Genomic DNA, 25,410 nt, shown 5'->3' with positions numbered 1-25,410 from the left:
TGGTACAGAGGGAAGAACTATGCTTTCCATAATAAAATCATCTTCATGCATGACAATGCACCATCACATGCTGCAAAGAATACCTCTGCATCAATGGCTGTTATGGGGATAAAAGGAGAGAAAGTCATGGTGTGGCCTCCATCCTCCCCTGACCTCAATCCTATTGAGAACCTTTGGAGCATCCTCAAGCAAAAGATCTATGAGGGTGGGAGGCAGTTTACATCCAAACAGCAGCTCTGGGAGGCTATTCTGACATCTTGCAAACAAATTCAAGCAGAAACTGTCCAAAAACTCACAAGTTCAATGGATGCAAGACTTGTGAAGCTGCTATCAAATAAGGGGTCCTATGTTAAAGTGTAATGTGACCTGTTAAAAATGTTTAAAAAGTTAAAATGTTGTTAAAAGTTTGATTGAAATAGCTTTTGATTTCAGTAAATATGCTGCAAACACAACAAATGACAATTTTTAGTTCTTTACAACCTATAAAGTGTTTTGAAACTTACTGTGCGTAATAATTTGGAACAGTGCATTGGAAGTTTTTTTTGTTCAACTAAAATACTGTTATCATTAGGAGGTTTGTTCAATAAAATTTGAATTGTACTCTTAATAGTTGATAACATGAGAATTATGCTGACTGTTATTTACATCAATTATTTAGGTAAATGAGAAAAATATTATTTGCATATTAATTTGGAACACGGTGTACACATAGCATATTTCTGACAATTTCAACCAGTTTCAATCAAGCTAGTTTCAAAATCTCGAATGATCAAACATGGAAATTAGGGTTTTGATCAACCACTAGGAGTTAGGATGGAAACCAGATGAAAAATCTGATCGCTTTTGCAAAATTGCCATAGATTTATTTCTAGTTTTGTTTAATTTTTTTCCAATATCCTATAACAGCAATGGGCAAACTACGGCCCGGTGGACCTTTTAATCCGGCCCGCGGAGCTAGGCTCCTCTCACAGTCCGCCCTGAAGACCGGTGTAGCATGAAAATCTGTCTCCTATGAGGATCTGTCCCCCTCGACATATCTGCGCATGTGCCGGAGATCGCCGATCGGCTGCTAATGCCTGAAACTGGCACATGCGCAGACACGTCGAGGGGGACAGATCCTCATAGGAGACAGATTTTCATGCTACACCGGAACGGCGCGGGACACGGCGAGAGGAACGCGCGGAGCAAAGGTAAGTGAATTGACACAGGGGGGACTTAATATGGGGGATGAATTAATATGGGGAATTAATTACTATAGGGGGGATGAATTACTATATGGGGGATGAATTACTATGGGGGATGAATTACTATATGGGGGATGAATTACTATGGGGGATGAATTACTATATGGGGGATGAATTACTATAGGGGGGATGAATTACTATATGGGGGATGAATTACTATATGGGGGATGAATTACTATATGGGGGATGAATTACTATACGGGGGATGAATTACTATACGAGGGATGAATTACTATGGGGGATGAATTACTATAGGGGGGATGAATTACTATGGGGGATGAATTACTATGGGGGATGAATTACTATATGGGGGATGAATTACTATGGGGGATGAATTACTATAGGGGGGATGAATTACTATAGGGGGGATGAATTACTATAGGGGGGATGAATTACTATGGGGGATGAATTACTATGGGGGGGATGAATTACTATACGGGGGATGAATTACTATACGAGGGATGAATTACTATGGGGGATGAATTACTATATGGGGGATGAATTACTATGGGGGATGAATTACTATATGGGGGATGAATTACTATATGGGGGATGAATTACTATGGAGGATGAATTACTATATGGGGGATTAATTACTATGCTTACTATGGGGGAATATTACTATACTTACTATGGATGACACATACACATAATTCATCTACTCTTGGTCCGGCCCCCGGGTCCAATATATGAACCCATTGCGGCCCTCAAGTCAAAAAGTTTGCCCACCCCTGTCCTATACTGAAACTCTTAATTTATCACCCAGTTTGTTAGTTAGTTCCAGGGTATACCTCATTCCAGGCTAGAAAGCCATATCACCGCTACAAGCCGAGTTGTATGGAAAAATCAGGAAGCAGCTGGTACTAGGAAGTGTGGGTCTCTGTGGAGTACAGTGCTGGACCAGAAGTTATGTCATACTCTGGTGGAATGCAGAGGAACAATGACTATGCATTTCGGGGCCACCTAGCTGCCTTAGCCCTCTTTGCGTTCCACTGCTGTATGATGTCACTTCTGGCCTGGTGCTATGCTCCACTGAGAACCTCACTTCTTGGTTCCAGCTGCTAAACCAGCTGTCAGCTGATGTTGCAGAGCCGCTACAGTCTCTATATGGATCCCGACCATATTGTCTGGACCCACTCAGATACCTGATCGGCAGCTGGCTTAGCCTCTTAGCGTATTGTTGAGAGCTGGAGCCAGCTGCTCCCACCCCCTCACCAGCCCAGCGCTCCAGTAAGCGCTAAAGGGGCAGAGCAGAGAGATGGAAACTCACAGTCACCACTCTCTGCTCAGAGCTGATCACATGATTGCTCAGTTCTCGGGCTTAAAGCTGGCGGGGGGCAGCTGCAGCATAAGACTGTATGTATATTTGTTTTTTTACATACCCCAAACTTTTACTTTTCTCCTTTAAACTTCCCCATATGTGCCAGGATTTACTCTGTGGGTGGGAGTCAAAATAAGAATGTAAATGCCCACTGAATATGAAATAGCTTGTAGGCAAGTGCCTATGAAGGGTATATTGTTGTAAGCATGCAAGTTTAGACTGCCCAGGTTAGGGATGGGTTCAGCTCTGGGTTGCCAGTTTCCCAGGCTTTTTGGGTCCTGCCTTCCTTCCCTGTCTATATAAATAGGGGAAAGGTCGGGCTCAGGGGGCTTCTGGACGAGAAGCACAAAGGTCCGAACCACAATGAAAAATATCATCTGAAGCAACCTTTGTCTGCCACCCTTAGGGGATTTAAATAGTAACAATTGCAGCGCTATCTATACATGCATCTCAATGGTATAGCAAAAAAGGTTAATAATAAATGCACATAAGTGGCAGCAAGTCCATATAGGATTCACATATGCAGGTAGAAGTTGGTGCATGAAGAAAAAATCCAGATCAAAGAGACCATCACCTTCCACCCAAAAGAATTGGCCTCTTACCAGAAGGTTTGACCACCCAAAAGGATTGGCCAAAATACACATAGTATAGGACACCCCAGAAGGTCTCTGCCCTGCCTAAGGAATCTTGCCCATCATAACTCAAACTTGGAGAGGGAGAAGCAGAACAAGGAGCTTGTCAAAGTCAGCTGCCCTGCAGTATTCATGTGCCAATTATGAGCGAGCTAATAGGAGGAGAAAGCAATGAGACATAGAGTTTGCTACTCAGAGTATCTATAACTTGGAGAAGTGTCTGTAATTATACCGGGAGCAGTCTGCACTGAAGACCTGTGCTGTATCAGTTGGATATACTATACTGTGGTCAAACCTTCTGCTAATCGACCAATTATTTTGAGTGGAAGGTGATGGTCTTCTCTTTGGATCAGGATTTTTTCTTTATGCACCAACTTCTAACTGCATATGTGAATCCTATATGGACTTTGCTGCCACTTGTGTGCATTTATTATTAACCTTTTCGCTATACCAATAATATGCATGTATAGATAGCGCTGCAACTGTTTATTTTTTAAGACTTTGCCTGTTTAATGTGCAAGCTGTTTTATCATTTTGATTATTTAGATTTGAAGCGCAAGTTCTTTTTTACACACCCTTAGGTGATTCACCAGGAATGGACTTTGCCAACAGGTATGCCTGGACAGCCACAGCGTAGTTAGTCAGAAGGACTTTATTGCACTTTATACTGTACTGTTTCCAAGTATTTTTGTAAAGCTTTGATAACTGTTTCAAGCCTGGTCTGAAGTAATTGAAAGGGATGCATGGTGGTACAAGGCGTATCAAAAGAACAGGGCCTGGTGGTAACGGAACAGCAGCTTGTAAATAAAGCGTGCTACCTGGCGTAGTCACATGGTAAAGGACATCAGAAGGAGTTAAAGTGGTTGTAAACCTAAAAAACACAAATCAATCTAATAATACAGTTGAATAGATTTTACCTTTACTAAGCATTTAAATTTAGTTTGGTATCTTGAAGCAATCCCCTTCTCCAGAAATCCCCCCTGGTCTTTGGAACAGAATAAATCCGACACAAGCAGAAAAATGGTGTCACTACTCCCATTCTCCTGTGAGTGACAGGCTGTGCTGAAGATGAGACCAGCATGAGCCTCCATGTAATACACTGCAAAGGGGTGGGGGAGCTGGTGTCTTCTCCCTGCTGGTCTCTGCCTTTACAAGATCAAGAACTCAGCACCTGTGATTTATGGCACAGATCGGCATCACTTCAGTAATGCTGTAGTTATCTAGGTAAGTCTGCTGACAGCGGATTACTGTCCTGCTCTATTCACAGTATCTAGCTTGTGAATTGCTGTTTACAGTTTTACATGAGAATCTTTCCTGGTCCACACTAGCACTTTAGGCCTTAGGATTCCTAGGATTTTTAACATTAACCCCTTCCTACCAGCTTTTTCCTGATTAGCACAGATCCTATGCTGTATGCAGAGCTGACAGAAGGCTGAGACAAGCGAAGGGAGCGGTTTTCTGAGGTGCACTCACAGCTGTATGTATGTTTACATTACAATGTATTCAATTATGGCAAAAAGTAAATTGTTTTATATTTGGGTTATAACCACTTGCATGCATGAGGTCTGCGCTAGTGCAAGGCAGGACCCCATTCTGTGAGTAAGATAACAGAGATATGCTGGACTGGTGGAGAGGGCATGGGCTCAGCAGTGTCACTCCTAAATGAAACATCTCCCAAGCAAGGTGTGTAGTAACATGGAACAGCGTGTTCTACAGAGGGACTCTATGTTTACCTACTGGACACAGTGCACGACTCACATCTAAGCCAGGGTACTGCAATAATGTAGACTTCGCAGGAACACGGCCCCATCTGGTCCCGCACATTGATGAGCGCTAACACATGAGAATGGTACCCCCAAGCGTAAGGCGAGTAGGTCCTATTCACAAGCTGACATATCTAGGTTCACAGACTATTATTTGTTTCTTTTAGCCCATCTTACCCTAACATGTCTAGTTATATTTTTTCATTACTTCCCAAGACTGATGCCATTGTATCCATACACTTCATTAATGTTGACTAACAGTTGTAAGCAGTTTTGGCTCTATGATATTAGCCTGTATCTGTGCAGTAAACCAGAGGTTCTGATTGTACAGTTGGGTCAGGGGCACAAATCAATTACTTGCCTGGCTATGCCCACTATCTTGAAATTAAAAAATAATGCCCTTTATTTTGGGATTTATGATGGGTGTGAGACATGCAGATACCAGTTTTAAGAAGGGCATAATATGCTGTCTTTTCATAAGGTTCATTTAAGGTTTTTTTTATTTCATCATCAGTATGTATGCATGCCTCCATAAGTATGTGAGTGTATTGGAGGGGGTTTAAGAGAATTTATACTCAGTCCCATCCTAGTCTCTGGGACCTAGTGTGACTTTATCTTTTCACCAGTTTTAGTGGCACTCTCCTTTATTCTAAATTTATTTTTAATATGAATTTCTTTTATGTCCTAGAAATATGGAAGTCATTTATCAATAAGTTGACTGAAGCCTGGGAGTTCCTTAAATTCTTGTATGACAGTCAGTCAAGATTATTTGTGTGGTTGGTTCCTGCAATCTGGCTCTCTCTAATTATTCTATGCTGTTGCACGTATGTATTATTTGTATTTATTACAGGTAGTGATATAGCACCATCAATTTATGCAGCGCTTTACATATATATTGTACATTCACATCAGTCCCTGCCCTCAAGGAGCCTACAATCTAAGGTCCCTAACTTTCATTCACACATACTACGGCCAATTTAGACAGAAGCCAATTACCCTACCAGCATGTCTTTGGAGTGTTTTATTAATGAAATGTAATTTTAACCACTTCCTATCCGGCCCATGTACATAAACGGCCGGACGGGAGCAGTGCAGGAGCTGGTTTCCGTTCATAAATGGCACCCGCTTTTTCAAGCTGGGAGTGCGCGGCACCACGAGTCGGTGCCCGCCGTGTCTGGAGGACACAGCGGAACACCGATCGCTGTACAGGACCTCTGTGTGAGGTCCCGATCATGTGATCCCTGACTGGCCAATCAGTGATCACATGAATAGTAGTAAGCAAGATGTCACTTGCTGACATCATTGCTTACTACTAGTGAAATCTGTGAATGATCACAGAGGTCACATGGTACAAGGCTATTCACAACAGCCTTGTACTATGTGAAAAGCTGTGACCAATCACAGCTCTCCCAGTATTTCTCAATGGCTGCAAGAATACAGCCAGAGAGAAGGAAAAATTATTGCTTTTACAGCCATTAAGTGTAAAAAAAAATCTTTATCACCCCCCACAAGTAGTACAGTGTCACTATGGTGACACTGTAATGCTAGGGTGACAGCATGTTACAAAAAAACCAAAAACATAAATAACAATATAAACAAATGTAAAATTTTTTTTGAAAAATTATAATTTTTGGCTATAAACTAATTTGGGTTATTTTTTTTTTACTAAAAAGATAACTGAATAAATTTTGGCCAAGATTTATGAAGAAAGATTATTTATTTGCAAAATGTTATAAGAAAAACTTTTTTTCAAAATTTTTTGACTTTTTCATTTATATAGCAAAAAAAAAAAAAATTTAAAATCCCAGTGGTGAATAAATACCACCAAAATAAAGTTTTATCTGTCTCAAAAAAAAGCTAAAAAATTCATATGGGTACAGTGTTGCATGACCGCGCAATTGTCATTCAAAGTGTGATAGCACTGAAAGCTGAAAATTGGCCTGGACAGGAAGGGGGTAAAAGTGTCCGTACTTGAAGTGGTTAAATGAGTTCCTATATCACATATAATTACAGATGACATTGTATCTATATACTCCCAAAGATATGGCCCTTAGGCCCTGTTCACACCTGAGCGATGCTGCTGTCATGTTTTTGTGGCCCATTTTTGGACGGCACCATTCATTTTGAATGGTCCTCCCTCTGATCCAAAAACGTGCCAAAAAGGCTTATGTACCAAATTTTAGCACTGAGCCAGGCATACTTGGCGTTGCGTGTTTTGCTGTGATTTTGCAAGCATTATGTCGCACATTTGGGGTGCCATTAAAAATAATAGCAACACAAGCACTTTACATGTATTGCTGTGATTCTGGAACCCAATACACTAAAGTGTGAAAGGAACTCATGCAAGATACTTTGATACAAAATGTCTCTCTATTTCTGTATTCAAATTGTCTGTAATGAAGTGAACCTGTTAGGTACATCAATGTGCTTAAACAATTAAGTCCCTCCTCAGCCTGGGCAACCTGCCTACAAACCAGATCCCTGCATCAACACAAATTATATTGATGCAAGGATCTCTCTCACTGTTTTATTTTGTTTCTGAGCAAGGGTTCCCTCCATCAGAATACTCAGATCAGAGCTGCAGCCACTGGCTGCAATTGCTGATCAAATGCTGACCATTGTGACCATTCTACAGAAGCCAGTGGTTAGAACTGCATCTGTTGAACAGGCAGCGGTACACATGGACAGAAATTTGAATGGTTCCAGTTGACCCAGATGATTTTCAGTCTGTGTATACACTGCTTTAGCCTAGAAGATTTAGATGTACTTGACTAACAAATTGAAGCTGAACTCCAGGTAGCACTTTATAAGCATTTATAGCAAAATGTTTTTTCTGCTTTTGGGGCAAAAGCTTTAAATAAATAAAACTTAAAACAAAAAAAATGTAAGCACTCCTGTCAATGTTAAATTTTTCTCAACCAGGCTGCCTCCTTAGCAAGCTGAGTGCTGAGGTGGCACCCGTGCGTGTGTGCTCCTGAGCCTGGCTCTGTGCACCCTAGACACACATAGCACTAGTTGGACATGCCCCTGTTCCCTCCTTGCAGCAGCAGGACCCTATGGCTCCTACTGCCCTCAGTGTCTCCTGTGAAAGCAGGAAGTGAGGAGAGGGGTGCTACAGACAGCAATGGAGCGGTGACAAGAGTTAGATTATGTTTAGGGATGGGCAAAACAAGTAGTATGGTGTTTTCTACCTAAATGCACAGAATACAGAAATGTAATGTAAAAAAAAACAAAAAAAAACTTTTGACTTTAGAACCACTTTAATATTTTATATGTTTCCAAAAATTGGGTAATGTATTGCATTTGTTTGTACTTAAATAAACAAACTGTTGGTGTATTTTTTACTGAAAATTTGTATTGGCTACATTGCACTAATATCTTGTCACACAGACAACTGGAACCTCCACCATTTTATTCTGCAGGGTCTCCGCTTTCAGAAAATATATACTAGGGATTTTAACTAAGTTTCAAACCTACTGCTATCCCCGCTTCAGTCGATCCTGAATACGGCTGCCAGACTCATTCACCTTTCCAACCGCACCATTTCCGCCACCCCCCTCTGCCAATCCCCCCACTGGCTTCCGATTGCGCAACGGATCAAATTTAAAATCCTAACACTGACATACAAAGCTGTCCACCATACTGCCCCGAACTACATCACTGACCTAATATCCAAGTACCGCCCAGCACGCACACTCCGCTCCTCACAAGACCTCCTTCTCTCTAGTTCCCTGGTCTCCTCCTCCCATGCCCGCCTCCAGGACTTCTCCAGGGTGTCACCCATCCTCTGGAACTCCCTTCCCCAACCCATCAGATTATCACCTACTCTCCTCTCCTTTAGGCGCACCCTGAAAACCCATCTCTTCAGGGAAGCCTGCCTCACCCCCTGCTAACTTGCTGACCTCCTCCACTCTTCCTACCACTCCATCCCCCACAGCTATCTCCTCCTGTACCACTATCCCATCCCTTCTAGATTGTAAGCTCGAAAGAGCAGGGCCCTCGATCCCCTCATGTTTTGCATTGTATTGGTATTGTTCTGTCACATGTTCTGTCCCCCTTTGTAATGTACAGCGCTGAGTGAACTATTGGCGCTTTATAAGTACTGTATAATAATAATAATAATACTGCAGCAACAGCAGAGCTCAGGGTAAGAGAAAGTCTTATCCCTGACTCTGCCCATCATTCTCCTCTCCTGCTCAGGGCTTCCCGTCACTCTGAGCTCCCTGTACACCAATCAGCCATAACATTATGGCCACTGACAGGTAAAGTGAACAACATTGATTATCTTGCTACAATGGCATCTGAAAGTGGATTATTATTATTATGCAGTATTTATAAAGCGCCAATATTTTGCTCAGCGCTGTACATTACAAAGGGGGACAGAACATGTGACAAAACAATAACAATACAATGCAAAACATGAGGGGATCGAGGGCGATGGGATATATTAGGCAGATGGGATATATTGAGTGACTTTGACAAGGACCAAATTGTAATGACCAGATGACTGAGTCAGAGCAACTCAAAAACTACAGCTCTTTGGTATGTTCATGGTCTTCCATGCTTATAGCTTACCAAAAGTGATCCAAGGAAATAAATACCAGTGAAAAGGCAACAGGGCAGCCAAGGATCATTGATGTACATGGGGAGTAAATGTTGGCCCATGTAATCTGGTCCAATAGAAGAGCTGCTGTAGCTCAAATTATTGAAACAGTCAATGCTGATCACCCAAAAATGTCTACAATGGGCATGTAAGCATCAGAACTGGACTACAGCGCAATGGAAGAAGGTGTCTTCAATGTGTTAATCTGGGCTCCAAATTCACCAGATTCCAATCCATTCAATCATCTGTTCGATGTGCTGGAAAAACAAGTCTGATACAGAGAGGCCCCACCACACAACTTACAGGACTGAAAGGATATGCTATTGATAGCTTAGTGTGAAATACAACAGCATACCTGCAAAGGTCCAGTTGAGTCCATGGGCAGGTCAGGGCTGTTTTGGCATCACAAGAGGGACCTACTAAATATTAGGTGGGTGGTCATTATGGTGGGTTGTCATACTGTTGTGGCAGATCAGTGTATATCATTCAGCAAGTGAGTGGTGGTGGTCGGGGGGGGGCTTATTCTGTACAAAGGATTTGTACTGGGGAGCGGGAGGGGGGAGGTGTTTGTACTGAGGAGTCTGTACATGGTTGAGGGGTATCTGTACTGAGAGGTTTTTACTGGGTGGAGGGGGTGTTTGTACTGGAGGAGTCCATTTGTGCTGGGGGTCAGTCTGTGCTTGTGGCTAAGTTTGTACTGAGGGATCTGTGCTGAGGGGGTGTCAGTATGTGCAGGGTGGGTGTACTGGGGGGGTTTATACTAGAGGGTTTGTCAGTATGCTGGAGGGTGTCAATCTGTGCATTATGTATGGGGGAACTTTGATGCAAAGGGGGGCTGTTATGCTAACAGAGGGCTGAGATGTAAAGTAGGGCACTGTAATGTAAAAAGGGTACACTGTGGTGTAAAGGTGGGGCACTGTGGTGTTAAGGGGGTAAATGCGTTGAAAAAGTGGGCACTGTGGTGTAAAGGATGGAGTGTGATGTAAAAGGATGTGTTGTGGTTGTAAAGGTAGGATCAGTGATGTAAAAGGGGGCACTGTGGTGTAAAGGGGAGGGACTGCAATGTAAAAGGGAGGACTGATGACAATTATGTAAAGGGGAAACTGTGATGTGAAGGGGGTTGCTGTAATTTTGAAGGATCTGAGTCACCACACTAACATGAGACTTGGACCTCTGCAGGAAGAAATTTTATTGACTGGACCTCCATGGATTTTAATGCAATAGGTGCAAGCAGGAGCGGGCTGACCATTTGGAAACTCAGGCACTGCCCGAGGGCCCGGGGTCAGTAGGGGGCCCCATAAGATGCCCCTGGTACCTTTTTCATAGGCTTTTTTGAGTTTTGGCAAGGACACAGGGGCCCCATGATCCCCTATTGCCCGGGGGTCCCATGAGTTGTCAGTTCGCCCCTGGGTGCCAGTGTATTACTAATATAAAATTATAATGTCAACAATACGAATATCAATGGAATCTGCTGTCTAACTTCACACCTACTCACCATTTCAAGTGTTTAGCAGTCTCAGAACTGAAAGACCCTAAGGGATTTTCAAGACATTTAAGCCTGGTACACACAATGAGAATATCAGATGAATTATCATCTGTTTTTTGGAGGGGTTTTTTTGCATGCTAGTCTCATATCAAAAATGAAGAGGATACTAAAGTTACAAAAATTCTCATACGACAAAATACAACTTTGGATGTGATGTAATGTGTTGTATTGTACTGTAATGCATTCTTTAATTTCTGAGCATGCGTGGTCTTGCTCTTATGATTTTTTCGGACAAATACTGTACTGATTAAAGTAAAAATCGTACAGTTTGGTATCGTCCAAAAAAAAACTATCAGATTATGGTACGGTCGCTTTGAAAGTGGTATTTTTCATATGATTTTCTGATAGTGTGTACTAAGCTTTAGAGAAGCATATGTGCATGCCAAGCAAACCAAGATAACCTGCACTCTCTAGTGAACAATGAGTTAGATTTGCTATTCAAACAACACCTGAGTAAAATAAATAAATAAATCCTCTCTAAATAGCGCACCCCAGCACCCCCCTAGATCCAGCCATGTCTCTGAACACCTATTTGGTAAACGGGCGCAACTGCCAGCTGTACACTCAGGTTTCCCAGTGGGATGGGAGAGCCTGAGAGAGCCGTGGATGGTGGTGGAGAAAGGGGGGGGGTCAGTTGACGGTATAACCCCTTCAACTAGAAAACGTACGGGTACGTCCTTTTGGGGGAAGGAGTTAATACATCCAGGCTCTGTGTTCCAGTCCATTGGAGGTCAAAGCTGGTCCCTTCTATGATTGAGTGGCTTTGGGGAGTTGCTCACATTGCAGAAATGGACGAGTTAATCCACATATCACAGAATAAGCTGACAAAATTTCAGCAGACTTGGGCTTGTTGAATGCATTTCGCTCCTTCATACGGAACCGTTATGGGTTCTCACAACTAATGGTCTAAATACTGATCTGGGTAGACTCACAGATAAGATAGAGCAACTTTAAAACTTGGGGATGGTTCGCTTCCGTTTCCACTGCAGTTAATAAAAACACTGGCTGAAATATCCCTGGAGGCAGGGGTTTGGGGGGTGGCAGGACCACAGCAAGGTTCTTTTACATTTAGGTTTTTCCTCCCAACCCCTTTTTTCTTCTTCTTGCCCCCCCCCTCTTTCTCCTCTTCCTTCATTTAATCTTTCTTAAATGTTCTGGTTGGTTTCTTTTTGTCCCTCTACTGCCCTGTTGGGCCTTCTTCTGTTAGCAATAACCTTTATTTAACTCACCACCTTTCTCCCATCAACTACCTCTACCTTGCCTGTAGATCTCCCCAAATGAATCCCACATGGCAGAGCCTCTCTTTTCAGATAGTCTTGGTCAATTAAAGACATATTTTACCAGATGCCCCATTGGGCACATTGAGGGGGTTTGGTAACAACACTTTAATTAAAAGTAGATCCCTCTACATGAGAGGTGCCTCTTTGAGGACAGTGTACCATTTTCCTGAACTGAATTCTTTCTGAGATTACCTTGTTTATGTACATCTGTTTAGACTCAATTGACTATATGGAATATGTGTCATACCTTGATATTGTTCACAGTTTATTGTACTAATAATATGTAAAACTTGTACATGCTTCTCTGTAGTGTATGATGTATCTGATAACTGACAATAAAACCCTTTCATGGAAAAAAAAATAAAAATCTGAGCGTTATGCCATCTTGCGGTAGAAACAAGTACAACCCTCTGGTCATGTGAAAAGTAAGAAATATATTATATATCAAAACCAAAAATCATATAATATCCACGTTCCTCCTACTATCAACCACAAACGCTAAACATCTTATGATATCAATGAATATAACCTTCTGGTCATACAAAGTATAAAATGTATATCAAAATATAAGATTATTTGATAACCTCCCATGGCTTCCAATACCACCTCTTTGCTGATGACACCCAGATCTATCTCTCCACTCCCCAGCTCACCCCCTCAATCTCCTCACGTATCACAAATCTACTAAGCAACATATCAGCATGGATGTCACATCACTACCTTAAACTAAATCTTTCAAAAACTGAGCTTGTAATATTTCTTCCTCCCCAATCCCCCACTCATGACTTTACCATTAAGATCAACAGCACAACCATTGGTCCTTCCCTTCATGCCAGGGTGCTAGGCTTAATCCTAGACTCTGACCTCTCCTTTGGGCCCCACATCCACTCACTGGCTAAATCCTGCCGCCTCAACCTCCAGAACATTTCCAAAATCCACCCCTTCCTGACCAATGACACCACAAAACAACTTATCCACGCCTTGGTTATATCCTGCCCCGATTACTGCAACTCCCTCCTCACTGGTCTACCGTTACACAGGCTATCCCCCCTTCAGTCTATTATGAATGCTGCTGCTAGACTCATACACCTTACCAACCGATCAGCGACTGCTGCCCCTCTCTGCCAATCCCACCACTGGCTTCCACTAACCCAACGTATAAAATTCCAAATACTAACCACAGCTTACAAAGCCATCCACAACACTGCCCCTAGCTACATCACCAACCTCATCCACAGATACCGCCCAAATCGCCCACTCTGCTCCTCCCATGATATCCTCCTCTCTAGCTCCCTCATCGCCTCCTCCCACGCTCACCTCCAGGACTTCTCCAGAGCCTCTCCCATCCTCTGGAACTCCCTACCACAGCATGTCCGGTCAGCCCCCACCCTGTCTGCCTTTAGGCGATCTTTGAAAACTCACTTCTTCAGGGAAGCATACCCCACCTCCACCTAAGAACTGTACTTGAATCACCTCCGCCAGATCATCACCCGCAGTTATCACCTTTTGTATTACCTCCCCCTCCTTTAGATTGTAAGCTCCACGAGCAGGGCCCTCATATGCCTTCTGTACTGAAATGTATTGTAATTGTACTGTCTCCCTTATATTGTAAAGCGCTGCGCAAACTGTTGGCACTATATAAATACTGTATAATAATAATAATAATATGATGCCTGGGCTTCTCCCATGCATCAACAGCTGTGATATTATGACAAAGTACGCTACAAGACAGAAATAGTACAACAATGTACAAAATATTACAAATTCGTAACAATAAATTACTTAAAGCGGTTCTTCAGCCATATGCATACAAATTAAAAGTCAGCAGCTACAAATACTGTAGCTGCTGACTTTTAATAAACAGACACTCACCTGTCCAGGGATCTAGCACTGTGCTCCCCTCTTCCGTCCCTGGCACGGCATCTTAACTGTGGGCAGCCGTCTGTGACTACTTTTGGCTTCACAGCTGGCTACCCAATGCGCTTTGTGAATGCTCCTGCAAACCTCTGGGACCTGTAATGTGTCCAAAAAAGCTGCAGGGCAGAGAGTTGGGGAGGAGAATTTCAGGTTGCCTAGGCGAATACAGCGAAAGTGGAAGCGGGTACCTTTCAAAAGCAGGTACCCACTCACCCCCTCCCTCCCAAAATGATGTGCCAAATATGACAGGGAAGGGGGTGAAGAGGAGGAATTTCCCTTTTTGGGTCATGTTCTGCTTTAAATAAAAGAATGCATAAAAATAAATAAGCTTAAAGTGGAGCTCCAGTCTCCACTGAAAAAAAAATACAAAAACTGTAGCTGTCACCGGCCGTCCTGTGTCTGGCGCCAGCATCTTAAGTATGGGCACCAGACTGCGACAGCTTGTTGCTTTACAGCCGGGTACCCACTGCACATGTGCGAGCAGCACTTTGCCTTGTGAATGGTCCCGTAGTCTGCTAGGGGATGAGGGAAAGAGAATGTCCTTCCGAATGCCTAGATGATCACAGCAGAAGTGGGAGCAGATACCTGTCAAAATCAGGCACTAGCTCCCCCCTGCTCCTCAAAAAGGTGCCAATCCTTAACAATGAGCCGGAGAAGAGGCCTTATAGGAGAACTTCCCCTTTTGGATGCAGCTCCACTTTATGAACTGTTAAGGGAACAGGAAAGAGGAAAAAAACAGATACAGAGTAAAAAAAAAAAACCTGATAAAACCTCTTTTGATATTTCCAACATGCTCATTCAGACAATTATGTAGGGCTCGGATGGTCCTCCCTACATATTGCAGGCCACAAGGGCACTGGAATAAATACACTACACTATATATGTGGCACCTCCAATATGAAGGGAGGAAGGGTTGCCTAGTACTGGAGAATGGAGAGGGGAAACTAGACCTAGAAAACCTAGAGAGGCAGTTGGCATAACCTACTAACCCAGCCAATTACCCAAGCACCAATACATTTACATCCAGGATCTGGGCTATAGGTACCGGGTAAAGGCACATTCTAGTAGAAAAAACCCCTGTAATTGAGTAAATAGGGGGCAACCAGTAAGGTTTCTCCACTTGAGACAATTAAACAACTATTTTAATATGTTTGTTATAGCCAAAAACTCTTTCCTCCATCTTTCACGAATAAACCCCATAGAGTTCTTAAAATATAGTGTGTGGCAACCATCCAAACACTAAGTCAGCAGCAATGTTCCTTAAAATCATTTGAATATGTGAACTAGTGTTTTTTTAGTAAGTATATACAGTATTTTATCTTATAAGTGTATGCTTTTTTACAGGTTGTCAGTTTACATTCCAAGTGAGGAATCAATCTACCGGTATTAATAATTCTTCAAGGTGGGTTCTGTTCATGCGTAGGCAATAACTACCTATTGTGTAAGGCAGGGGTCTCCAAACATTCTAAACAAGGGGCTGGTTTACTGTCTTTCAGACTTTAGGAGAGCCGGAATGGCTAGTGGGAGTAGAAAATGTCCCAGCGTAAGTAGGAGTAAAAAAAAAAAATTACATAGTGTTTGTAGTCATTGGAAAGAGGAATAGTGCCCCATCATTGATATCATTGGGAGGAATAGTGCCCCATCATTGGTATCAGTGGGAGGAATAGTGCCCCATCATTGGTAGCAGTCGGAGGAATAGTGCCCCATTGTTGGTGTCAGTGAAAGGAATAGTGCCCCATTGTTGGTGTCAGGGGGAGGAATAGTGCCCCATCATTGGTGTCAGGGGGAGGAATAGTGCCCCATCATTGGTGTCAGGGGGAGGAATAGTGCCCCATCATTGATGTCAGTGTGATGACTAGTACCCCATCATTGGTGTCAGTGGGAGGAATAGTGCCCCATCATTGCTGCTCATGGGAGGAATAGTGTCCCATCATTGGTGTCAGTGGATGGATCGGTATCAGAGGAAGCAATAGTGCCCCGTCCTTGGTATTAGTTGGAGGAATAGTACATAATTGTTTATATCAGTGGGAGGAATTGTGCCCCAACATTGCTGTCAATAGAAAGAAAAATGCCCCATAGTTGGTGCCAGTGGAAGAAATGGTGCTTCCTTGTTGGTACATGTGGTAGGAATAGTTCCCTGAGGGCCAGAGAGAGGCAACCAAAGTGCCGCATTCAGTCCATGGGCTGTAGTTTGGAGACCACTGGTGCAGGGGAAGGACAACAAAAGAGTACTGTAAAAAGAACCATGTACAACCACTGATCTGAAAAAAGTGAATAAAGCTCAAAATCCTTCTAATAGCTTTTATTTCCATACACACAAATGCATTGGGAACACTACACATTCTATTCCAAATCAAAACATGAAGAAAAATATATCAAATTTGTGTTGTTCCTCTAAACAAATTTAAGAAAAGTGAATATTAGACTGTTCAAAAAAATAGCAGTGTTTGTATTCTTCTTTACAAAAACTCAAACATTCACTATATAAACTGAAAAATGTTTGAAGATTTTGCTTTCCTTTGAATCACTTAATTAATATTTAGTTGTATAAGCACTGTTTCTGAGAACTGCTGTACATCTGTGTTGCATGGAGTCAACCAACTTCTGGCACCTGTGAACAGGTATTCCAGCTCAGGATGATTGGACTACATTCCACAGTTCTTCTCTATTTCTTGGTTTTGCCTCAGAAACTGCATTTTTGATGTCACCCCACAAGTTTTCTATTGGATTAAGATCCGGGGATTGGGCTGGCCACTCCATAACGTCAATCTTGTTGGTCTGGAACCAAGATGATGCACGTTTACTGGTGTGTTTGGGGTCGTTGTCTTGTTGGAACACCCATTTCAAGGGCATTTCCTCTTCAGCATAAGGCAGCATGACCTCTTCAAGTATTCTGATGTATTCAAACTGATCCATGATCCCTGGTATGCGATAAATAGGCCCAACACCGTAGTATGAGAAACATCCCCATATCATGATGCTTGCACCACCATGCTTCACTGTCTTCACAGTGTACTGTGGCTTGAATTCAGTGTTTGGGGGTCGTCTGACAAACTGTCTCCGGCCACTAGACCCAAAAAGAACAATCTTACTTTCATCAGTCCACAAAATGTTACGCCATTTCTATTTAGGCCAGTCAATGTGCTCTTTGGCAAATTGTAACCTCTTCAGCACGTCTTTTTTTCAACAGTGGGACTTTGTGGGGGCTTCTTGCAGATAGCTTGGCTTCACATAGGCGTCTTCTAATTGTAACAGTACTCACAGGTAACTTTAGACCTTCTTTGATCTTCCTGGAGCTGATTGTTGGCTGAGTCCTTGCCATTTTGGCTATTCTTCTATCCATTCGAATGGTAGTTTTTGTTTTCTTCCACGTCTTTCAGGTTTTGGTTGCCATTTTAAAGCATTTACGTTCATTTTAGTTGAGCAGCCTATCATTTTCTGCACTTCTTTATATATTTTCCCCTCTCCAATCAACTTTTTAATCAAGTTACGCTGTTCTTCTGAACAATGTATGGAACGACCCATTTTCCTCAGAATTTCAGAGAGAAATGCACTGTAACCAGCATGTACAACATTTGCTTTTGCTGCCTTCCTTCCTTAAATAAGGGCAATAATTTCCACCTGTTTTTCAAAGAATGAATGACCTCACTAATAGAACTCCACATTGCTATTATTTTAAACATGCCCCTTTCAATTAGTGATTCAATTACACAGAATCAGCAGCATGCATGTCATGACTGTTGGGTCTGTTGGATTTCTATTACTCTACTACATCTGCTAGTAAATTATTTGCCATGTAGAAATATCATTTCTACCAAAAACAGTGATTGATCAGGTTAGTGATGTCTGACTGCTATTATTTTGAACACAACTGTATATATATATATTTTTTTCACTTGAAATCACAGTTAAAGAGGACTCACATTGTGGAAATAATTTTTGGACTTTTATTTTTATTCTTTTCATTTTTCATCACGGGACTTCTAATTTACGTTGTATAGATTTTTGGGAATATCACTTTAATTTTGAAGTCACATATATTTTTTTTATTTTTTAATTTTGTGCACATTATGTTTATATTACAGGAATGTCAATGAAGACAGAAAATTACAGAAAATTAATAAAGTTTAATGTGCTGTATATATAATGCGCCTCTATTGATCACTATAATTGAGGGTGATAATATTTAATGAATGAAAATGGTTTAGCTATGTATATATACTTTAGCAACTTCCCTCCTAACCCTTTAGTGAAGTTGACCAATATCATCCATAGAGCAAGTAACCACCTCTCAACCTTCTGTCTTCATCAGTCAAGGGTAGGGATGAGCTTGGGAGTGTTTGGAAAAGCTCTCAAACTCATGTGGACAATCCTGCCAGGAAGTGGTCATCTGTAATAGGCTAACCATCTCTGGCGAAAGCATCCTTCCCTCCTCAGCTGCACGTATACAAGGGGTGTGCATATCTGTGGCTTTGGAGCAGGGAATACCGTGGCCACAGATGATCGACCCATTGCAAGTGAGAGCTTCCTGGTTGGCTTGACCATGCGGGTTTAGAAGAACATCCAAACACACTCTAGTCAAGAGCCCCTTTTACCAAGGTACAGGGGCCCATATATTACCACCTTACTGCCTGTTGTAAACCCTTAATCCCCGCACAAGTGTGCCACAACAGCGTGCATTGCAATGCTACTGAGGGACGGTTTCAGGGCGACCCCATTCAGCGAGCAGTACTGACCGCAAAGCGCAACATTTTTGCTGTACTGTGATGTAAAGCATCGCACCCGTTGCATATGTACACCCCTTTCTGCTGCCTTCACGAGTTAAGGTGGAGCAGTAAAAGCATGGCATGAGTGTACACTAGGCCTTTGTCTGCCATGTTCGTTCTCAGGCTGATTCCTAAATGGGAAATTGTTTGCTTATAACTAACTGAGCAAAGTCTATGTTGAAATTAGAAAAGCTGCAGTGCCTGCATCCCTTTAGATGAGATCAGGCCTTGGAAAATATCTCAAGAAGAAAAACCCATCCACTTTACCTTTTAAGAGGAGAACCCATGCAAGCAGAGGTTGTATAAGCTAACCCTGATATTTATGTCATAAACCCTGAGTTTCTCCATAAGACACTAAGGGGTATAATTTGAATGGGCTGAATCACACAGCAACGCACGTGAAATTAGATCAGGCTCCCTAGCAGCACACATGAGTTCTTAAGGCACATGTGCCATTCACAATAAATACCAGCGGAATGCACCAATGTACAAGTGCTACCGCAGCACGCAAGTGTAAATGAGCCCTTAATACAAGATGTATTGTCAAGGCCTTTTGAAAAAGGCAATTTAACACTTGTTAACTTTTGTTGGAAAATACATACAGTATGTGTGAATATGCCTTGAATGTTAAATTTTCTGCTCTATAAATACACCCCTAAGAATTTCCAGGTTCTGGTCACAGACTAATGCAGGCCATACATGGTTTGAATTCCGAATGATTTTTCTTCCGAAAATCGAAAACGTCATTCACTCGGTAATCCGATGGTGCCATCCAATTATTTTGAAAATCGGCCGACCAAGTCATAATGTTCACCCCATATAACAAGCGAAACTTCTGTTCCTTCCAGGTCACGGCGCATGCGCACATTCTTTTCGTAAAAATTATCATATGATTTGACCATCATTGAGTTGAAAATTGGTAGTTTTTCACCAATTTTCCAACATGCCCAATCACCGAAAAGGGGAAGAACCACGAAAATCAGCCGGTGCCATTGACCCACTAACTAAAATCGGCCGATTCTTCTTAGGTCAGATTTTTGGACGAAAAATCAGTTGAATTTTGACCCATGTATGGCTGGCCTTAGATGCGTCATGTTTGTCAAATAGACTGAGGCTCAAACTGACAGCTAACTGCATGAAATAGAAAGCACCTGGGGAACTGGATCTAACTTTTTTCTTCAATTATTGATTTCTTTTACAGGCCCTCTTTTTTTTTTTTTTTTTTAATTTAAATATTTATTAGTTTTTCATATTATTACAAAAAATTCCATAAGAAGAGATAACAATACATATAAATATTCCATACATTTCTACCTTACCCCTTCTAATAAATCTTTTCTTTCCCTCCCCTCCCAGCCCTTACCCCCCCCCTCCTTCCCCCTCCCTCCCCTTAGCACGTTCTATACTCTCTCGAGGCCCAATAGTTTCTTAATTTATAGTTTTCTATACTTCTCTTTCATTCCTGATTTTTCCCATTTTTCCCATCTTGTATAGTATATTCCCATCCTATCTTCCTGCATATAGTAAGATCTTTCTATTCTACTTATCTGATTTACTCTGTTGATCCAATCCTCCTCCTTCGGCACCTCTGTTTTCTGCCAGAACTTGGGTATCAACCCCTTTGCAGTGTTTAAATAGTACCATATGCCTGATTCTTTATATTTATTTACTGAGATCCCAGCATTGTGTAGAAGACACATCGTTGGGTCTAACCCTATGTCATTTCCAGTTATTATTTCTATTGAGTTAACTATTGTCTTCCAGAAAGCCTGAATTTTCGGACATTGCCACCATATGTGAAACACCGTGCCCTCCTCCCCACAACCTCTCCAACACATTTTAGAGTTCTCCCCACTCATCTTGTGCTCAATACTCGGTGTAATATGCCATCGTGTCAAACATTTATAATTAATCTCCACGTCACTCACACTAACATTCTCGTGTATCAATCTATATATCTTGTTCTGTTGGTCCTCATCTAACACCACCTCCATATCTCTTTCCCATTTTGTTATAAAAATTAACTTTGTGTCTGTGTCTAATTCTGTGAGTATTCTATAAACCTTGGCAATACCGTGTTTCCCATCTCTACGTGTTTCTAACAACCTTTCAAACCTATTCCAATCCTTTTTTAATCTCAGGGGTTTTGGTAGTTTTCCAATAAAACATTTTAACTGATGATATTTCCACTCGTCTATTCCAATAAAACTTTCTCCCTTCTTCTCTTTTAATTCTTTAAATGGTCTCAATTCCCCCTCATCCAGTACATCTCTCAGTTGGATATCTTCCCTTTTAAACCATCTACCCAATATCTCATCCTTTCCTGGGGGGAAATAATCTGAATTTACAAGAGGCATTAATATAGAATTGAATTCCCATTTCCTACTTTTGTGTAAATTATCCCATGCCCTTAAAACATTTAAAGTGTAAATACTTGTGCTTTCTTTAATTCTTCTAAGATGTGCTGGGACCCATATCATCTTACTCAAACTAATCCCACTCAATTCGTTTTCAATTTGTACCCAACTCTTCCCCTTGTGGTTGAATGTCCAATCATAAATTCTTGCTAAAATTACTGCTTTATAGTATCTCTTGACATCAGGTAGTCCCATTCCCCCTTTCTCTTTAGTTCTACTCAATATTTCGTATGCTATTCTTGGTTTTTTATTCCTCCAAATATATCTTATTAACATTTTTTTCATTATCTTAAAAAAGGCCTCTGGGAGTTTAATTGGGACCATTTGGAATCTATACAGTATTTTAGGTATGATTACCATTTTAACTAAGTTTATACGTCCTATCCATGATGGGTTTCCTCCCTCTAATATTTTTAATTCTTCCTTGGTCTCATTTATTAAAGAAATATAGTTTAATCTATACAGTTGTTTATATGAGATAGCAAGTTTTATTCCTAGGTATTTTAAATATTTTTCTCTCCATGTAAAGGGGAACTCTTTTTGTAGCTTTTCCTTTTCACTCTTTGGTACGTTAATGTTCAAGATCTCTGTTTTTGTTGGGTTAATTTTTAAATTTGATAAATCGCCATATTCCTTCAAGATCTTCATTATATTAGGTAATGTTATTCGAGGGTTGTCTACATAAAACAATAGGTCGTCCGCGAAGGCCGCGACTTTATGTTCTATATTTTCTATCTGGATTCCCTTTACCGCTCCACTATTCCTTATCGTAGACAGCAGGGGTTCCAATGACAGAACAAACAGCAAGGGGGACAGTGGGCAGCCCTGTCTTGTTCCATTGGACATTCCAATGGATTCCGACCTCTCCCCATTTACCGTGATAATTGCGGTGGGCTCTCTATATAGTTTACCTATCCACTCACGCATTCTCTCTCCAATCCCCAACACTTCTAAGTTGTCCATCATGAAGGCCCAGTCCACTCTATCGAACGCCTTCTCGGCATCAATCGACAGTAGTACCGCCGGGGCCTTCCCTTTTCTACTTTTCTGAATGAGCATCAGAGTTCTCAACCCGTTGTCTCTACCCTCTCTCCCTGGGACAAAGCCCACCTGATCTCCGTAAATCCATTCAGGCATTAGATCTTTCAGCCTATTTGCTAGGACCTTTGCGTACAACTTAGTATCGGTGTTCAATAGTGAAATTGGTCTATAACTAGAACACTGGGAAGGGTCTTTTCCCTCCTTTTGAATGAGTACAACATGGGCCTGAAGAGATTCTCTTCTACCCTCCATCCCTCCACCCAGTTCATTAATATACTTCTTCAGCTTAGGTAACAATATTTCACTATATTTTTTATAGTACTTAACTGTATACCCATCCGGACCTGGACTTTTTCCACCCCCTGTACTTTTTAATGCTACTTTTATTTCATCCTGGGAAATTTCCGCATCCAAGGCATTCAATTGTATTTCACTTAACTTTGGTAATCCTGCATTTTTTAAATATATCATCCTTTTTTCATTAATATCCTTTACATTTTCCTTTGAAGAGCCATGGGGGCTAATATTATACAGTTTTCTATAGTATTCCGTGAATACTTTAATAATCCCTTTGGTTGAATAAACCAACTCTCCTTTAGAATTTTTTATCCTTTCTATATAATTTCTATTTTTCTTTTTATTCAGAGCTCTCATTAAATATTTTCCTGGTCTGTCGCCCCATCTATATCTTTCATTTAGTACTTTGTTATATACTCTTCTCCTCTCTTCGTCCATCAATCTCTCTAATTCATCTTTTTTATCCGTTAACTTCTGTCTTATTTCTCTTGTTATTTTCTTCTTTTGCATCTGCTCTAGATCCAGGATTTCTTCTAGGAGCCCACTAACCCTCTCTCTTCTTTCTCTTTTCTTCCTTGCTCCCATCGCAATCAGGATACCTCTTATATATGCCTTGTGACTTTCCCATACTGTGGCTGTCGATACTTCCTCTGTCTCATTCTCCTTAAAATATAGCTTGATCTCTTCCCCAATCTTCTGAGCTATGTCCTCATCCAAAAGAAGGGCCTCATTTAACCTCCATCCTAAACCTCCCGTCCACCGTCTTCCCCATCCCATTTTCATTGTGACAGGAGCATGATCCGAGAATGTACTCATCTCTATTTCTATTTTAACCAATAGCTCTATGAGTTGATGATCTATCAAAATATAATCCAACCTCGAATATATCTCATGTGCCTTAGAGAAGAAGGTGTAGTCTCTGTCTCTCATATGCATTATTCTCCAAGTGTCCACCAGTTGGTACTCGTGAATCGCTTTCTTCAAAGCTCTCAGAGACCCACCCCCCTCTCTCCGCACAGGGGAGGTTGCATCCTTTTGGGGATCCATGCAGAGATTTAAGTCTCCTGCTACTATCAAATGCCCTTTTTTAAAGTCCATCAGTTTTTTCAACAGACCCTTCAAATAGATCTCCGGCTTTTTGTTGGGGCAATATATATTGGCTAATGTACACTCGATTCCCTGTAGTTTACCTTTCAAAAATAGGAATCTCCCCTCCGGATCAGTTCTTCTATCCTCCAGCTCGAATCTCATGTTCTTTGCCAACCCTATTGCCACCCCTTTTGCTCTTTTAATTGGGTCAGCGTAATACCATGTTGGATAATATTTAGATTTTAATTTCACATTTGACTCTATCTCAAAATGTGTTTCCTGTAAAAATACCACTGACGTTGCCCTGTGATGTAACTCTTTAAACAACTTAAATCTTTTCCCAGGACAGTTCAACCCGTTCACATTATATGTTATAACCTGTATTTCTTCCATCCTTCTTAAATCTGTCTATCTCTCTTCTAATAAACCTCTATTAGGCCCTTCTATCGTGCAACATTTTAACCCCACCTCCCCTCCCCCCTCATCCCCCCCCCAGCCCCCATCTCCCACTCCTACCCCCCCTCCCTCCCCCCCTCTCTTCTTTTTCCCCTACCCGTTTTTAGGCTTATAAACTGCCTGCAAATCATTTGTGGATCTATTTCCACCTTTGATTTAAAACTTAGGGCGTAAGCTCCGCCCATGGACGGCTCTCCTCTCCTCCGACCCCCCCAGATCTCTTCTCTCTAACGTCCAGGCTCAAGAAGAATCTTAACTTCCCTCCCTTCACCAGAGTGTTCTGAAGGACCTCAACATCCGGAGGGGAGAGACCAGGGGCGAGAGATGGAAGCAGGAGAGAGAAAAAGAAAAAAAAAACAATAAAAAAAAAACAAAAAACAAAAAAAAAACAAAAGAAAAAACATAATTTCTACTTAATTCTCCCTCCCTTCCCTCCCCGACCCCAAAATCTCCCTCCCCCTCCCCCCGACCTGTTGCCAGTCCTCTTTCCTAGTAACATCTGTATCTCCTTTATCTTCTTCTTCTTCTTCCCACCCCGCCATCTCCATTCTTTGCAAATCCAGTCTCTCGCAAAAGTCCCTTAATTCCTCCGGAAATCTCAAGTAGGCTGTGACCCCGTTTTTCCAGCCAATCAGAGATGCTGAGATACCCCATCTATACTGCACATTCTGTTTCCTCATTTGCTCCAACAGGGGTCTCAGGGATCTCCTTCTCCATAGGGTCTCTGCTGTTAAGTCTGCATAAATTTGGATAGTCAAATCTCCATACTTAATTAATGATCTTCCCTTGGTCTTCTTCCAAATCTCATCTTTGACCCCAAGTTTTTGGAACTGTACAATTATGTCTCTCGGTCTTTCCTTCTCAGTAGCCTGTTTGAGCTTTCCTTTTCTAAACACTCCGTCTAACTTGATCCCGTCTGTTTCAGGTCTATCTCTTATGGAGTTCAAAATTTTTTTCACTAGTTCATAGAGTGTTTCGCCTTTTGCAGTCTCTGGAATTCCTCGTACCCTAAGGTTACACCTTCTTTCTTTATTTTCT

At 41.6% G+C, this 25,410-nt stretch overlaps 1 protein-coding gene across 1 annotated transcript in view; it reads left to right on the top strand.

Moving 5' to 3' along the window:
* The first annotated feature begins 4,314 nt into the window (after positions 1–4,314).
* Positions 4,315–25,410, top strand: part of GHDC (GH3 domain containing) — a 249,984-nt gene continuing 228,888 nt past the window's right edge. Inside the window, exon 1 of the mRNA XM_089690635.1 lies at positions 4,315–4,421. The gene's annotated coding sequence lies outside the window, so the exon portion shown is untranslated. The remainder of the gene's footprint in view (positions 4,422–25,410) is intronic.

Source organism: Staurois parvus, unplaced genomic scaffold (assembly GCF_062004578.1).
Source record: "Staurois parvus isolate SC_StPar_1 unplaced genomic scaffold, SC_StPar_1.0 ptg000538l, whole genome shotgun sequence".
In the NCBI taxonomy this organism is placed as follows: domain Eukaryota; kingdom Metazoa; phylum Chordata; class Amphibia; order Anura; family Ranidae; genus Staurois; species Staurois parvus.
The sequence above is the reverse complement of the archived record's forward strand: the minus strand, read 5'-3'. Positions and strand labels throughout refer to the sequence as shown.